Genomic DNA, 17,500 nt, shown 5'->3' on the forward strand with positions numbered 1-17,500 from the left:
CTAGGAAATTCGTCATGCTTTCTTCTATAGTTGAAGCTAAGGTATGTATATTGTGCTATTAAATTTATTTAGTACCAAACCTAAATTTGTCGAGTTACTTACTATCCTATAACTTTACTATAAATTTGGATGTAAACTTCTTTTTACCGGATCAAATCTGCATTTTTTATGCCAAAATGTAGCTACCTACAAGTCCTCTTCAAAATTATTATCAGTTTTCAATTTAGTTAAGAACTGACGTAGAGACAAGCTCTGAAAAGTGCTACGTGGGAATAACTTGCAGCTTTAAGAATATTATCCATCTAGTGCCGTAGTTGAATTATATATATGCATATTTATGTACATCTATATATATATACTTATATATGTACATACATTTTAAACGTAAAACAATACACTGTATGAAAATAAACAAGTCGAGAGTGTTACCAGGAATACTTTTATAATTTTACGCATTTCGGTGCAGAGGCCTTTCGGGGCTTTTGTATCGCCTGTATTTTAATATTTCAGTTATAAGATTCCTTCCTCTGGAAATATTTGGAGAAACGTTGGTATTCTCTGTCCTGTACTGTTTGTGTGAATTTGATATGTGTCTCTTTACAAACCAACCAATTGCGTGTAAGTCTGATTTATCATTATTGCGTAGTGCATATGTTTTTTTTATTAAAAGAAATTTTATTCTTACAATCCCTATAATTCTTTCAGTAGCTCTAATGGAAATTTGACTGTCGTCGCATTTCTATAGATGTTTTGTTTTGGGGGAACGAGAAAAACATTAACATTAAGCTTATTTAATACATATGTGTTATTGTCTGATGGTACTTATGATAAAGAATTTGTTAAATTTTCTACATAAGATTTTATGCACCACGTAGAACCTCAGACATAAATTTTCGATTTAATTTGGGCAGTGTACATATGGTGTTGCTTTGTCATGATGTGTCTTTTGTTGGGACATTCCTCAGAGAGGATCTGGAGTAAGCCAACTGTATATTTAATCCTTAAAATATGGCAGTTTCCCAAAAAACACATTTTCCTTTGATGTGTGGAGTGTGTAAAACGGTGATGTTGTAGCGTTTAGTGACAGAGTATGGATAGAGATTCTCCTTCGGAACACTTCTGAATTGTATGGTGTTAATATTTTGGATTTCTGCCTCGCTATATATTCAGTAAATATAATTTCTGATGTAGCAATTTTACCTCTGAAGGCCACGGATTAATTGTAATGTACCCATTCCACATTTTTGCAAAGGTTAGTGGAGTCGGATCCGTTCTCTGTGATTTTTTTATTTTGACGTGCAGCCTAGATAAAGAACTGGTGCCATCGGGGCTCTACTATATATGTTTATCGATATTGTTCAACATCTCACGAAATGATATTAATATGACCTGCATTAAAAATTATATTGATATGATATGCTGTGAATACAACGAGGCAGGAAGAAAAACAACTCCGTACAATTCAAAAAGGGCTTCACGGAGAATGGCTAAAATATTCGCGAGGAAAACATAATAGTCCCAAAACGCAATCTTCATATTCAACTTAACGTGTGCCTTTATGCACCATGCCTTCTACACGAGAGGAACTTAGAATCATATCTTTAAAGAATACATATTAAGCTTCGCAGTGAGAATATGTTCCGTTGTGAAAAAGACAGGAATCTCATAAGACTATACACGCTGGAATTTTCTTGAAATATTTAGTAACGTAAACTTTGTATCTCTATATCGATCACAATTTCACCATAATATTAATAACTTCAGGCTTCAATTAGATTTGCTTACACTATTGATAAAGTATCCAGAGTTAGATCTGTCTGCAACGAATGAGAAGCAATCGACTTACGATATTTGCTACAACTATTAATTACAAGGCCTGACCTATGACACTATACTCCAAAATGATTTTAATTCTATGTATGAGTCTATTTTCGCAGCTAAATTTGCAAAAAGAATTTACTAAGAGTCTGAATGTAGCTTTGTTGCCAAATTAAATTCATCTACATAGTGTACGGTTTCTCAAAGTATGTATGCATATATGTATATATGGGAAGGCGGTTACAGCGTCGAGCTTACGATCGCGAGCGTGTGAGTTCGAATCCTGGACCGGGCTGCGTGTTGTGTTCTTGAGCAAGACATTTTATATTACGTTGCTCCAGTTCACTCAGCTGTAGAAATGAGTTGCGACGTCACAGGTGCCAAGCTGTATCCCTTGGATATCACTGGATATCACTGGTGGCGTGAAGAGGGGAGGCCGTTTTGCATGGGCAACTGTTGGTCTTCCATAAACTACCTTGCCTGGATTGTGTCTCGGAGGGTAACTTCCTAGGTTCAATCCCTTGGTCAGTCATGACCGAAGGAAGTCTCAGCATGTATGTACGTATTAACTACCTACAAGTAGATATGTGCGTATATACATGCACACATATATGACGATATAAGGCAGCGAGGTGGCAGACACGTTGGCACGACGAGTGAAATGTTTAGCGGTATTTCGTCTGTCTTTGCGTTCGGAGTTCGAATTCCGCCGAGGTCGACTTTGCCTTTTATCCTTTCGGGATCGATAAATTAAATACCAGTTGATTACTGGGGTCGATGTAATCGACTTGCCCCTTCCCCCAAAGTTTCGGGTTTTGATAATGGGCAAATACCGTGAAACTAGTCTGTGGATGATTGAACCCGCATGGAAAGCTGATGACTTCCCTAATCGAAGGTTGCAATTCACACAGGATTATGTGATACATAGCTAGCCAGAGGCAATGGCATCTTGGAGCTAAACAACGACAGCATTCGTCCTATTTTTCTGAACTGCCATGTTAGCTAGGCGATAACTATATATCTATCTATCTATTTATTTATCATATGCTAGTATGACTACTAGCATATGTACATTCAGGTACATCTCTACATATCTATATATATATATTTATGCATACACACACACACACACGTGGGAGTGCACACATTAACACACATATTTTGTTTCACTTGTTTCACTCGTTTGACTGTGGCCATGCTGGAGCACCGCCTTTAGTCGAGCAAATCGACCCCAGGTCTTATTCTTTGTTAGCCTAGTACTTATTCTATCGGGGTCTTGTGCCGAACCGTCGGGTTACGGGGACGTAAAAACACCAGCATCGGTTGTCAAGCGATGTTGGGGGGGGGGGCAAACTCAGACACACAAACACACACACATACATATATATATATGCATATATACTGACGGGCTTCTACAGTTTCCCTCTACCAAATCCACTCACAAGGCTTTAGTCGGCTCGAGGCTATAGTAGAAGACACTTGCCCAACATGCCACGCTGTGGGACTGAACCCAGAACCATGTGGTTCATAAGCAAGCTACTTACCACACAGCCACTCCTACGCCTACACTTATGAATTTCTCGTCAAAAACAACATGGTAATGCTTCCGCACCCGCCATTTTCGGTAGTTTTAGCACCTGCGGTCTTCCATCTCATCTCCAAAAGGAAAATACACCTGAAAGGTCGCCGTGTTAACACTGTTGTAGAGATTCGGAGCGGATCGCAGATGGTCTTCGACTCATGGAAAACGCCTTCCACGTCCGGTTCCAATAGTTGTAGGTACGTTCCGACCGGTTTGTTGTTGCGCATGGCAACTATTTCCGCAGAGATGATGCTAAATCTTATGTTAAGTTATTTTCTATTAAATATAAAAGTTGTGGAAATTTTCATAACCCCTATATTTGTCGATTCGATGATCCGACCTTTTGTATTGAACACCCTGACATACGATAAATTAGATCTGTGAAAGAATGAACAAACCCAGTGTCATGGGCCATCAAACAATGTATAAGTATGTAGGTGCATACATATGTATGTGTGTGGTCAGTGTTATGCTCGGATTTCACTTACACGAGACACAGAAGACAGAGAAAGGACTGTGAAAATTTTTGTTATAAAACATTGTGTTTACTACTTCAGTTAGAATGAATGTATTATATTAGATGGTGTAATGAATCATGGCTCAGAATATAACGTTTGTAGTTTTTCAAACGATATGTATAAGTATATTTCGCAAACTATTCATGTATCACTGCGGAAACCGGTAACTCAATGTGTTCAAGCAAAACATTTGATACACCTTATGCCTGATTTGTTAAGACAATCTGTTGTGATTATCCTCAACAGTAATGTAATAAACTCATTATATAAACACACACTCACACTCACACACTCGGGTACACCCACACATACTCCGACACACACACGCACACACATGCACAAAAACTCAAAAACACACATTCATACTCACACGCACATACACACACAGATGCATAGAGAGATTGCACTTTCAGATATTACTTGTTGCTGTTATACGCAGATGATCCAGTTTGAAATGTTGAAACTCGAAATATGAAGCCGAGATTAATTCAATACTTATGTAACACTTTCAAAACAGTTCTTTCTCACAAAATATCAATAGAATTGCCGCATTATTTTTGTTGAAATTGTAACTAACCAATATTTGCGAAAATTTTGAAAGATAGAAATAATAACTTTGTAGAGTAACTATGAAAAACTATCCATTAATATTTGATAAAATTTGATACCCAATGTTCATTAAATGCACAACTCCTAGAATATATGATATCTATTTACGCTTAATTTTGTATAAGTGTATAAAACATTATTGAAGAACAAACATGTACTTGAATGCAATCGGAACAACAAATTAATGAAAATGAAACAATAGGTTTCCGTTGTAAAGAAGGGCATTCAGAAATAATCAAGATAATATTTACACAATGAACACGCGCGTTTGCGTGCACACACATAATCATGCATATGTATCTGTATGTGTGTGTGTGTGTGTATAAACAAATATGTATGTATATATGTAGTCATGTAATTGAATATTGCCTCAACGGAAACTGAACTTGAGCTTAACAACAACCATTAGGAACGCGGTTTAATATTGCAAGTTAATAAAATAAATGGATAAAAAAATTATATACTAATCAACGGATATTGATACATGGTTCATCCGAATGATTGAAATTGAAGCAAACATATCAGGAAGAAAGCAGATAATGTTGAAATGGCCTCAGTGAATTTTTCTTCCTCAGTACAAATAAAAGAGAAACAAACTGTTGAGTTCATTATTCGAGAAAAAAGATAGAACTATCTTATTTTGAAAGTTAATTAGAAAAGATATCATGTTTCCAAGATAATTAGAATTACAAATAAATTAAAAATATAATTATGCAAATATATTAAATACCATCTGCACACGATGTGTTTCATAAAAATCTATCGGTAATTTTCATCTTAATTAGAAATGTAGTTTAAATAAGGTTATTATTATAGTTTAGCATTTCTCTCCCACTAACATCTATCTTAATGTCTTCCGTTTACAAAAGGACAGATTTTCAAAAAGATAACACTTTCAGGTTCTTAAATGGAAAAAGAGAGTGGCAATTTGATAGTATCATTGAACATCGAACTCGCACGCTACCGATATTAGATTTGTAGCTGTGCAATCTCATACGACATCACCGACACATTGTCATTACACGTTCAAAGAAACACTGTCTTTTGTACCACGCAATTCACTCGATATATTTACTCAGCTGCAATTTTATTTGCAGTAGAATATATATAACCAACCCATCCTATAAATAAATGTATCCAAGCAGAATTATTTAACTAACATTCTTACGTCAGTAAAGTCATATATCTTTGCATCAAATCTTTAGAATAATTGATTATCTCTACTGAATTCGGAAATGGAAAATATTTTAGTTTTTTTTTATTACGGAGACCAATATAATGCAGACACCAAAATTTGTGAATCATATAGGGCTGGTATCATCTCAGAAAAGCAAAGGATTCTTTTGTGTTATGCATTCACTAACCTTTTACTCGTACGAGATCGAGTTGTCATACTCAAAATTAGAGTTTAGTGTATGACAACTCGATATTGTATGAATGCAGTCTTCAATGAATTTGCAGAATTCTCATATGCATACATCTACGAAGAATATTGCTATATAAAGAACATTTCCGAGAAGGCAACTTCAAAATATCCTGTTTGGTTACCTATTCCACAACATAAATAAATCTAAATATATTTTCCGAAATCATATGATCTACAGGTAAATTCCCACTTTGGAATTTCCGACCGCTTAGGACGACAAGGTTGCGTACTGCAAACATATCCTTTATATTACTTACAAGCAGTTTGCTGCTAAGCAGTATTTCATCCTCAACAAAATACTGAAATTATTCTTTTCTTATTGAAATCAATCTCCCAGGTGCATTTCAAAGAAGATAAATCTTTCTGAGCCTCCAAATTGTTGACCTATTATTTTCATTTCCAGTATCTATAACTCGGTAAATTGTCACTTTGTATACCACATTAAGTAGTGTCTCCTGCACAATAAACGAGAGGTATTTAGCGTTAGATCTACTGGGGATACATTCCTCCCTGTCGCATTCACCATTAATTTTTTTTCCGTGAAGTCAATGTCTCTCATTCTGTTATGAACGAAATATTTGATTGCTTTTGGCCAAGTGAGGGCTTCATGTATCTCGTACTTTTATCATGGGTTTCACCTGCCGATATTCTATCTACAATGGTTTGCCGTAAATTTCGCTTATATCTCCTATATATTTTTTTCTGCATATTGATGGCTTATGCAGAATCTGTTCATATGTGCCCAACATCTTATACATGTGGGTCACGCTTATGCTTCCTAGTTTCCAGAAGTGAACACAAAAATATTTGGTTCTAAAGAAAGAAATATTGCACAGCTTGTTAGAAACGTACATAAAACCCACAACGGCACAACACAAACGAGGCTACTCAATCTCTGTTGATCTTTTCTGACAACACCGGTTATATGGCATAAATAAAAATGGATTCTTCTCTGAATATGCTATTTACGTAATACATCCGTTAAAGCCAATCCAACACTCACCTCTTATCTGTCTACTCTCTCAAACAGATATCATATAAAAAGGGGAGAATTTCTCTGTTGATGAAGTATGACAGGGTCAGAATATTCACCTTCAAATCTCTTAGAACGCATTAGAAATGAAGAGATACGTAATTTTTGGGTCCTTCCTCTTCTGCGTTCACCTCGTGAATTAATTCAAATTGGCGGACATAAGCACGTTTCAACAAAAGAACCAGTAGTTTTGTTAGGTGATTAATCAGGGTAAGATTCGATTAAGAGGTCACACAATAAAGTCGGAATACGGTAGTATCTCCAAATTCCCTTACATCAATGAATCGCATGTACAAGGAGGAGATATTTTCTGGTTATGACCTACAATAGTAATCAGCATATGCACTTTCGAATGTCTTAGAAAACATTAGAAATAAAAAGATAAGTTCTGCGTACTCATAAATTATTAGAGCAGAGATATACCAAATAAATCGTTTATCTCTGTAACAAGGATTGGTAATATTGTTTAGTATTTAGATAAATGTTATTAATATTTTTTATCTAACCATCTGTCTATCTATATAACTATCTATCTATTTATCTATCTATTTATTTATCTATCTATCTGTCTAATAACCTAGATCTGGGCTTTAGCGATTTAAAGTAAAAAAGTGGAAATAATGAAATAGTGTTAATAATCAAATAAATAAATGGAGAAATGGGAAATGGGAAATGAGAAGTTCATGTATCTGGAGAGATAAGAATGGAAAAATAAGAGAACAAAGAAAAGAAAGCGGAAATGATGAGTGAAAGAAAGGAGTATAGGAAGCATGGAAGAAGAAAATAGGAAAATATGACGAGAAAAATATTATTTATTATAAGCTAGGAGGTTGTCGATCAATAGTGCAAATATGGATATGATTTGAAATTTGGAACAGAAAATGTTGAAAGGAAATCTATTTTTTCGGGGTGGAGGATACGCTGTTTACAATTGAGATTAAGTGTATCAATATATTCGTTTTATAAATTCTACTGAAGTTATACGTGGAGTTACTTTCCTTCACATATAACTTTCTGTGAGCACATATAGATCGCAAAATAAGCTTAAATATGAAAGCATGCATACACAAACACATTATATATGCATATCTATTCTTATAAATGTCCCTAAACATATATACTTGAACACTTATACATGCACATATATAGTCTGAAGGCAAATTAACTGCAGTTACTATGGGAGAAAATTGCCTCTTATGGTTAAAGGTCTAAAAATATTATATCCGCCCATTGCTGTTTCCTGCCGTATTCCCAGACGCATTTGTAGTTTCTTGGCTGTTATCAATAAGAAATACTGAAAGTATATATCCTTGGAGAGATTTTAAAGCCGTAACTAAAACACAGTCAACCACACTGACTGAGTTTCACTATTAGATCGCCAGCTCGGAGGAAGTTCAATATTATCAGTGCCGTGTAGTGTTTATTTCAGTTTCTTCCCTACAACTTCTGTGGGGTAACACTGGACAGATATGGTGTTTTCACACCATAAGTGAGAATCTTTCATGCACGATAACTGCAGTGGGTTTGCATTTAGAAGTTGAAATATCATTGGCTATTGAGTTACACATGAACGTATTCTGATTTATTATTGAAAAGTGTAAACATATCGTTTTGGATATGCAACGTTTCGATTGAACGTTTATTCTGAATATGTTTATCTTCACGTGTTGAAAACAAATTATGTCAACATTTTAGAGCAACAATCCTGTCAAACGTATAGTGACACAAACCTAAAATAATTTGAGTAATTGTATAATCTTCGTTTAAACTCCGACCAGTCCCGCGTATGTGATTTTTACGTTTCGCTGTTTAAGTTTACAAGGCTTTTTTTCAACTGACATGCATTTGCATTATTTCATAAGAATGTCCCACCAATTTGCTGCTCATTTTGTGTAAATGTGTGTATGCGCGTTTGTGTGTGTGTGTGTGTGTGTGCGCATGCGTGCGTACATTATGTGAGGAAAATATACGTAGTGTCTGTTTTCAACAGTAATTCTCTCAAAACTTTTCTATAGCTCAAGTTGAAAGAGAAAAGTTAACAATTCGGATTGAATGTTTCAATATCAGATACTAAATTAAAATTCATATCAAGTAAAAAGAGTTGTGTGAACCATATCTTATTCAGCAGTTTTTCTGTAAAAAACGTAAGTCATTTGTTACATTCCCGTCTGAAGACGATAGAAATGGCATCATTTAATCGTTTCATCACCCTAAATCTCTCAAATCATGCTTGAAATATTTCGATTTCAGAAAATATGCCGCTTTTCCCAGTTTCTCCGAAATCGTCATGTATAAGATACAACAACTCATGCAATTTGTAGGAGAGATTCTGCGAAAATATAGTATTAAGTAGGACGTAAGTGCCTCAATTCCGAATTCGGAAAACGTGGCATATAAAATGCTAAAGCATGTTTGAAATATTTCGATTTCAGAAAATATGCCGCTTTTCCCAGTTTCTCTGAAATCGTCATGTATAAGATAAAATAACTCATGCAATTTGTGGCAGAGATTCTGCGAAAATATAGTATTAAGTAGAACGTAAGTGCCTCAATTCCGAATTCGGAAAACGTGGCATATAAAATGCTATGTCCTCAGGTATAGTAGTATAAAAACATACATATTGGTTTTGAATATCTTGAAGGTTTAATCTTTGCTTTCTGTAACTGCACCGATTTTATCAAGTAACACTTTCATTTCACATTGGATTCTTACCTCTAGCATACATTTAAGCTTCACAACTATTGATCTATAAACTTTCCACTGTTGGATAATATCATCCAGCATTTTAAAACACATATTGAGGCTATATAAAGTAATCGAAGTAATCGTTTGCATATCATCGAAGTGTCAATAGTGGGGTTTAAATATTTAACGCCATACACTCATTCTTCAACACATGTTTTGAGAATACACACACGTATATATATGATTCATGTGTTAAAAGGAAACAAATACAAGGTTTTTCTAAAGATATTTTAAAATATGCTCACCTCACTGTTTTAAGTCCTGCAAAAGAAAAAAGAAAGAACATATTTTAAATCTTTTACAAAAATATATAAATACACAAGAAACATGCGTATACAATTGTGTGTGAGAGAGAGTGTGTGTTTGCACTCGCGTGCTTGTGTAGGTGTTCTTGCGTGGGTGTGCGCGTGTGTGTGTGCGCGAGCGTGTTGATTTCACGTATAATTGTGTTTAAAAGGGATGAAGCATTAACCGAGAAAGTTCTCCCTACATATATGTAGGTCCTGTGTGTCAATGTTACATGGAAAAATTAGATTATGATATCAGATTTTGCCCAGTATCCCTGTGAGATATTTGGGTATCATTATGATGGTCATGTCTCAGTTAGTCATGTGTGAGGAGCACACTGAGAGCTACTTGGGCGGTATGTAAAATTTTACTAGGAGTTCGTAAGTGTTTGGGTTGATGAAATAGATGGCGGGAGGGGAGGAGGAGAAAAAGAAGAAGGAGAAGAAGAAGAAGGTGGAGGAAGAGGTGGGGGGAGCAGCAGCAGCAGCCGAAGAAGAATAAGAAGAAGGAGAAGAAGAAGAAGAAGAAGAAGAAGAAGAAGGAGAAGAAGAAGAAGAAGAAGAAGAAGAAGAAGGAGAAGAAGAAGAAGAAGAAAAAGAAGAAAAGAAGAAGAAGAAGAAGAAGAAGAAGAAAAAGAAGAAGAAGAAGAAGAAGAAGAAGAAAAGTGAGTAGGAAATGAGGAGAAAGAATAAGAAAAAAGACCGGAGTTGTATAACAGTAGTAGGCCGTTGCTAGAGTCTTCTTAAATGGTCAAGTGATGTAAAAGTGAAATAAGAAAAGACGAAGAAGCTTTTATAATATTTTGGAGTTCATACACATGGTACCTTTAAGAAATAAATTGATAGGGTAATTTGACAGTCAATATACTATGCATTTATTTATCCCTCCACCGCCTGACAACCTGTGTCGGTTTCTTTACACCCCTTTAATTGGCTATTCCCATGCTAAAAGCAGTGCAGTGGATATATATATATATATATATATATATATATATATATATATATATATATATATATATATATATATATATATATATATATACCTGTCCCTTCGGATGCATCGCGTATATATTACAAATATCGAAAGTGTGAAACTGTTTTCAAAATAATATCTAAAAATGATAGATCATAATAATGGAATGACTGGTCGATTCTTTCCAAATGTAAATGTAACCGAATGGATCCTATTTCTGTACATTATCTAAAAGAAATATAGTCTAAAATGAGATCTCGAAAAAGTGACTGCTTACACAGCTCAAAGCATACAACAGTAAGACAAGCACAACGATAATTATAATGATAATAGAAATAAGAATATTAATATAAATAACTATACTGATAAAATAAATAATTCAAATATTGTTTCCTCTCTATTCTCATAATGCTTGAAATATATAGTCACTTATAATTTCCAAAACTTTATAACTTGATTATAGATTGTAAATAATATACAAGAATAATGAAAATCAGAATTTTGGAACATAATGATACATATTTATGAAAAAAATGTTTTAAAATCATATTATACATTCTAATAGAAGTAGTTTTTACTTTCAAGTTATATACTGTATGGAATGTAAATGGCGAAGAGACAGTACAATACATATTCAATATTAAAAGTATAAATGTAGTATCGAATACTGACAAGAAATATGAATATATTAAATAAAACAATCTCTAAGATACATATATGTACACGGTTTGATTGAGTATATGCATATAATTTTAGATATGACTGCATAGGAAAAGTTCAGCTATATTACAGAGAAAAAAGTTTACGTATAGATTGCATTTGGCGAAATATACTTTCTATAGAAATTTAATTAATAATTGAGAATGTATTGTACAAAATACACTCTAACCATTAATAAAAGGAAGATCAAAAAATAACCTTGTTGTCTCCAGCATTATCGTACGTCACGAGAAACACTGAGCATTCATTATAAATTCAAACTTATCCAAATTTAAAATTGCGAAAACCAAAAATTTATGTCTAACTGTTTATATGCTGGTATGCACAAAAATAATGACATATGTATTCACATACCAACACACACACACACACACACACACACACACACACACACCACACACACACACACACACACACACACACACATACTCACACACATACAAATATATGTGTGGAGGCGCAACGGCCCAGTGGTTTGGGCAGGGGACTCGCTGTCGAAGGATCGCGGTTTCGATTCCCAGACCGGGCGTTGTGAGTGTTTATTGAGCGAAAACAGCTAAAGCTCCCCGAGGCTCCGGCAGGGGGTGGTGGCGATCCCTGCTGTGCTCTTTCACCACAAATTTCTCTCACTCTTTCTTCTGTTGGCCTGCTCGCATAGCCAGCGAAGTGACGTCATTTGAAGGCTAAAGCAATGCGAAGCGCATTGTGACCAGCGATGTGTAGCAACATCTGATAGCCTGGTCGGTCACGGTGATCACGGTGATATATATATGTATACGTGCAAATACATACACAACCGTATACATAAAGAGAGAAAGAGAGATATGTAGCCATACGTCATATATGTATGTGTGTGTTTGATGTACATATTTGTATGTATAATAGTTGCATACAAATATGTACACATGTGTATACATTGAAACAACTACACGCAGGTATATGCGTATATATATATATATATATATTATATATATATATATATATATATAATATATATATATATATATATATATACCTGCGTATATGCATGCATGCCTTAGTTCAAACTTTCATATGGTAGTCTCCTTGGATATGAGCACAGATTATTAACAGTGGACATAAGTTTCGAGTACCATACGTGGATCATTTGTGAGCATTTGTGTCTGAACAAATGTGCGTTACAGTTTTGTGGCTTTAACATACACAGTGGACCTAGATTGTTATTAATAGAAATATGATTTTGATTAAGGCGTGTTTTGTTTACTCATTTTTACTCTTTTACTTGTTTCATTTATTTGACTGCTTCCATGCTGGAGCACCGTTTTTAGTCGAGTAAATCTACCACAGGACTTATTCTTTGTAACCTAGTTCTTATTCTATCGGTTTCTTTAGCCGAAGTTACGGGGACGTAAACATACCACCATCTGTTGTCAAGCGGTGCTGGGGTGGTGAGACAAACACAGATACACATACATATTTATATATATATATATATATACATATACACGAGAGTCTTCCTTCAGTTTCTGTCTACCAAATCCTCTCACAAGGCTTTGGTCGGTCCGAGGCTTAAGTAGAAGACAGTTGTACAAGGTGCCACGTAGTAGGAATGAGCCCGGAACCGTGTTGTTGGTAAGCAAGCTACTTACCATACAGCCAGAAATTCGTCATTAATAAGATAACATTTAAGAATTTGTATGGTTTCAAACTAAAGCATGTCTAAACATGAAGCAAGAGTTATAAATATAATGTCAATGGTATGCGTTGAATAAAAACTCATAATTCCGTTAAAATATGGCTTTGCTTTTCAATATAATATTAATTTCAATAAAGAATCTCATAGGGAAATGGTTATTTGGTGATAGTAAGTTCAAAAAATACCCAATATACTAAATCTGATCCATTTTCAATAAAAGATTCTGTTAAGATCTTGGAAAAAGGTTTCCTGTATAAACGATAATATTAGTTCATTTGAAGGAATATTTCAATTAATTTATTTTGATATTTTACACTTGCCTTAAGTTTTTTCCACTTGGTTCATGTATCGATTACCTTCATATATATTTTAGATTGCAGATTTCAATCCTTTCTTCTTTTTACTCTACAGAAATATCTTCTGATTCACTTCTGAAAGTTTAAATGATACCTTACCATTATCCTTCCAACTCTCATACACCTACTCTTTATCCTCAACATACCCTGATCTCTCTTTAATTCACGATATCTGTCCTATCCTCACGGTTGACTGCTTCCTTAGATTATTTTTAAATATTTCCGTCGATTTATTTGAATATATATAAAAGAGATACAACTGTATATTTAGGATTTGAATTAGAAGAACCAATATCTGATTATCGAAAAACATAAATCTATAAAATATTTTAACTTTCAGGTAATATGAGATTTCAATCAAATTTTACATGTCAGGTTGTAATTATTTTAAAAAGTGTTGATTTCGTTATATGTGTTTTAATACTACGTATATTTAACAAATCGTTTAAGTGAAGTGTTACGGAAGTGAATTAAAACCAAAGAATAGCCTACATTATTCATTAACGTTGAGGTTAAGAGCGCGCACTACTAACCACAAGGTTCCGAGTTCGATTCCAGGCAGTGACCTAAATAACAACAACAACAACAACAATAATAATAATAATAATAATAATAACAATAACAATAACAATAACAATAATAATAATAACAATAATAAATAATAATAATAATAATAATAATAATAATAATAATAATAATAATAATAATACTAATAATACCGTGTATACTTTCAATGCTGATATCAGAAAGGAGTTCGGACTGAGAAAATGTGGTGTGTTAGCCTTGAACAGAAGCAAAATCAAATGTATGGACGGGCTATCGATACCTTCGGGAGAGGATATGAAGCAGATAGAAGAGGCGGGTTATAAGTACTTGGGGATTTTGGAAATGAATAAATTGATAGAGAAGGACATTACAGAAAAATTTAAGGTGGACTACATGAGGCAGACAGGGACTTATCCCTAAGACGAAATCAAACAGACAGAATAAGATTGAAGCTATCAACACCTGGGCGGTTTTACTCCTTAGACATGGAGCAGGGCTAATCGCATGGTCAGTAGACAAACTAAAGGGCTTATTGACAAAGACAACGAAGTAGCGAACTAGATATAGGATACTCCACCCAAAAAGTGACACAGGCAGATTATATGTACAAAGAAAAAGGAGAAGAGGACTTATTGGACGCGAACACAGCATTAGTGCCGAAGAAAACAACACAGTATTGTATGTAAAAATGCTACAGAACCTCAATTATTGGAAGTAAGGACGTCAGGCTTGTGTAGGTTGAAAGATTACAAAGATAAATCATTGTACAATCAATTGAAAACGTATGAAAATGAAAATAGATGGGTAAAAAAAAGTATGTATGGACAATTCCATAGGGATGTTCATGATAAGACAGACAGAGAAAAAAAGTGGCTGCGGATGACTAAAAGTGATTTAAAACCAGAAACAGTGGCTCTAAGCTGTGCTTCTGAAGAGCAAGCACTAAGGACAAACTACATAAAATACAGGGTAGACAACACATCAAAAAATTGATAAGTGCAGAATCTATGGACAAAATTGTGAAACCGTATGGCATATTACCAGCCAATGTACGCCACTAGTCCAGAAGGAATATAAGAAACGCCACGACAATATAGCAAGGCTTGTCTATTGGGTCCCAAAGCAGTATTCTGTGGAACATCACTCATTATTTGTGTTTCCTTAGCCACTACTACCTGGCTTCTATCTTTTAGAAAGTTATATAGCTATTCTCTAAGTTTTCCAACTATGCCAACATCATGTAGCATTTATATCACGTCCACGTTTGAGTTGTTGAGCAACTGATTTTACAGCCAGTCGCTCTGCTACAAGAGCTCCGTTAGGTAGCTTCTACAAGATCGGAAACTAAGCTGGATGTCAGTCAGCAAGTCACTCTCTTCAACCAATGCTATTAATTTCCTTCGAACTATTCATTCGTTGACTTGGCGGATGTGTGAAGTCAGAGAGATAGGCTTATAGTTTCTAGCATCTGCTCTGCTTCCTCCTTTGTGAACAGGTCATACTATTCTCCTCAGTTTTTTTGGGAGCTTTCCATCTGCCATGAGCCACTGGAAAAGAAGCTGCAGTGGTTCTGCTAGGACACCTTTTTGATGACTTGAGAAGGATTGCTGGGAATCTATTGGGACCAACACTTTAGTTTGCATGTACATCAACTATCGTCAGTATTACATCCTCTTCTTTGATGTTGATGCAATAAATTGTTACTGCGTTCCGTTCATCTTCTGTAGTGGCAAATAATTCTACCGGTTTGTTAACTTGCATATGCCGTAAGACTGTAGTGAAGACATTTTTGAATTCTTCATTCAATGTTTCACTTACACTCGTGAGGGAGCCATCTTTTAAGGAGGAATCTCCCTACCTGTTAATGCACGGAGGCAGTCTCCTTGGCGTACCTAAAGACGGCTTTAAATTCTGTTCTTTCCTTCTCATGGGAGCGCTTCAGTTGCTTCTCAATCTCAAGCAGTGCCGTTTGCAGGTGGGATGTTCACTGCCGCTGCGTTCTGTGTTAAGGCGGTTTACAATCTCTTCGAGACAAAAATGTAGCATACAGCTTGCATTACGGGCATGAAAGATTTGAATATATATATATATATATATATACATATATATATACATACATAAAGACACACACACACAGATGTATGTATATATGTATACACACACATATATGTAAATGTATATTCATACATATATGTATATGCATATGTAATTGTGCGCGCGTGCGAGGGTGTCTGTCTATATTTTTCTCTTACTAGCCTACGAAATCTAATTTATCTTCTGCGAGGAGACGATAATAACGGTATAGATTCAACGTTGCTATTCTCTTTCCTTGCATCATTTCTATATTCAAATTTAGTGTTTTGAAATAAATTACTAGAGTATTATGTATAATTTAGTGTTTCATATATCCTGAATAATGTAGTGTTCTAAACAAATATAGTTTATTCACTTTAATATATGTCAGTCAGATCGTCTACTGATACGATATCTTAATAACCGGCGGCAACATAAAACGATTTAAATTTCAAGTTATGTAGTATTGTTTATTGTATGCAGCACACTTCTATATCGTACGAGGATTCAAGTCATTTCTAATCTTTTACCTGGTATGTATACCGGAGTAGTACATCTAGATTTCATTTCTGATTATATGTGTTTACAACGTTAAAAATCAATACATCGTATACATTTAAATATACTTTATTAAAAGCTATGGATCTAAATGCCCATATATCTAAATGCTCATTCCCATTATTTAAAATATTTAATATGCTTAAATAAACATAAGTCTCTATTTAACGCTTCAATTATTATCTGAAATGCGAAAGGTCATTGTAATTATTGTGTAGAATTAATTCTAGCTTACTACCACTACTTGGCAATTATCGTTGATAATTATGCATCGGAGTTCCTGCAGAAACGATTATCGTGTCAAGTAAACAGTGATACAAACGTACATACATACATACATACATACATACATACATATATAAATATATATATATATATATATATATATATATATATATATATATATATATATATATATATATATATATATATATATATATATGTATTTATGTATGTATATATATATATATATATATATATATATAATATATATATATATTATATATGTATGTATGTATGTATTTACTACTGTGAAAATCATTTATATATGTAACATGTTTGGAAGCGTAAAAAATACTTTT

The 17,500-nt window shown here is 34.3% G+C and overlaps 1 protein-coding gene across 5 annotated transcripts in view; it reads right to left on the reverse strand.

Annotated features, from left to right (window-relative positions):
* The window catches only part of LOC115215680, a 334,565-nt gene that overhangs the window by 98,174 nt on the left and 218,891 nt on the right, over nucleotides 1-17,500 (reverse strand). For 4 of the 5 annotated variants that reach the window (XM_029784948.2, XM_036506020.1, XM_036506023.1 and 1 more), the window contains one exon: nucleotides 9,977-9,992. The exons of the other annotated variant lie outside the window; for it this stretch is intronic. The gene's annotated coding sequence lies outside the window, so the exon portion shown is untranslated. The remainder of the gene's footprint in view (nucleotides 1-9,976; nucleotides 9,993-17,500) is intronic. 5 annotated transcript variants of the gene reach the window in all.

This window comes from Octopus sinensis, linkage group LG9 (genome assembly GCF_006345805.1).
Source record: "Octopus sinensis linkage group LG9, ASM634580v1, whole genome shotgun sequence".
NCBI classification, from domain to species: Eukaryota; Metazoa; Mollusca; class Cephalopoda; order Octopoda; family Octopodidae; genus Octopus; species Octopus sinensis.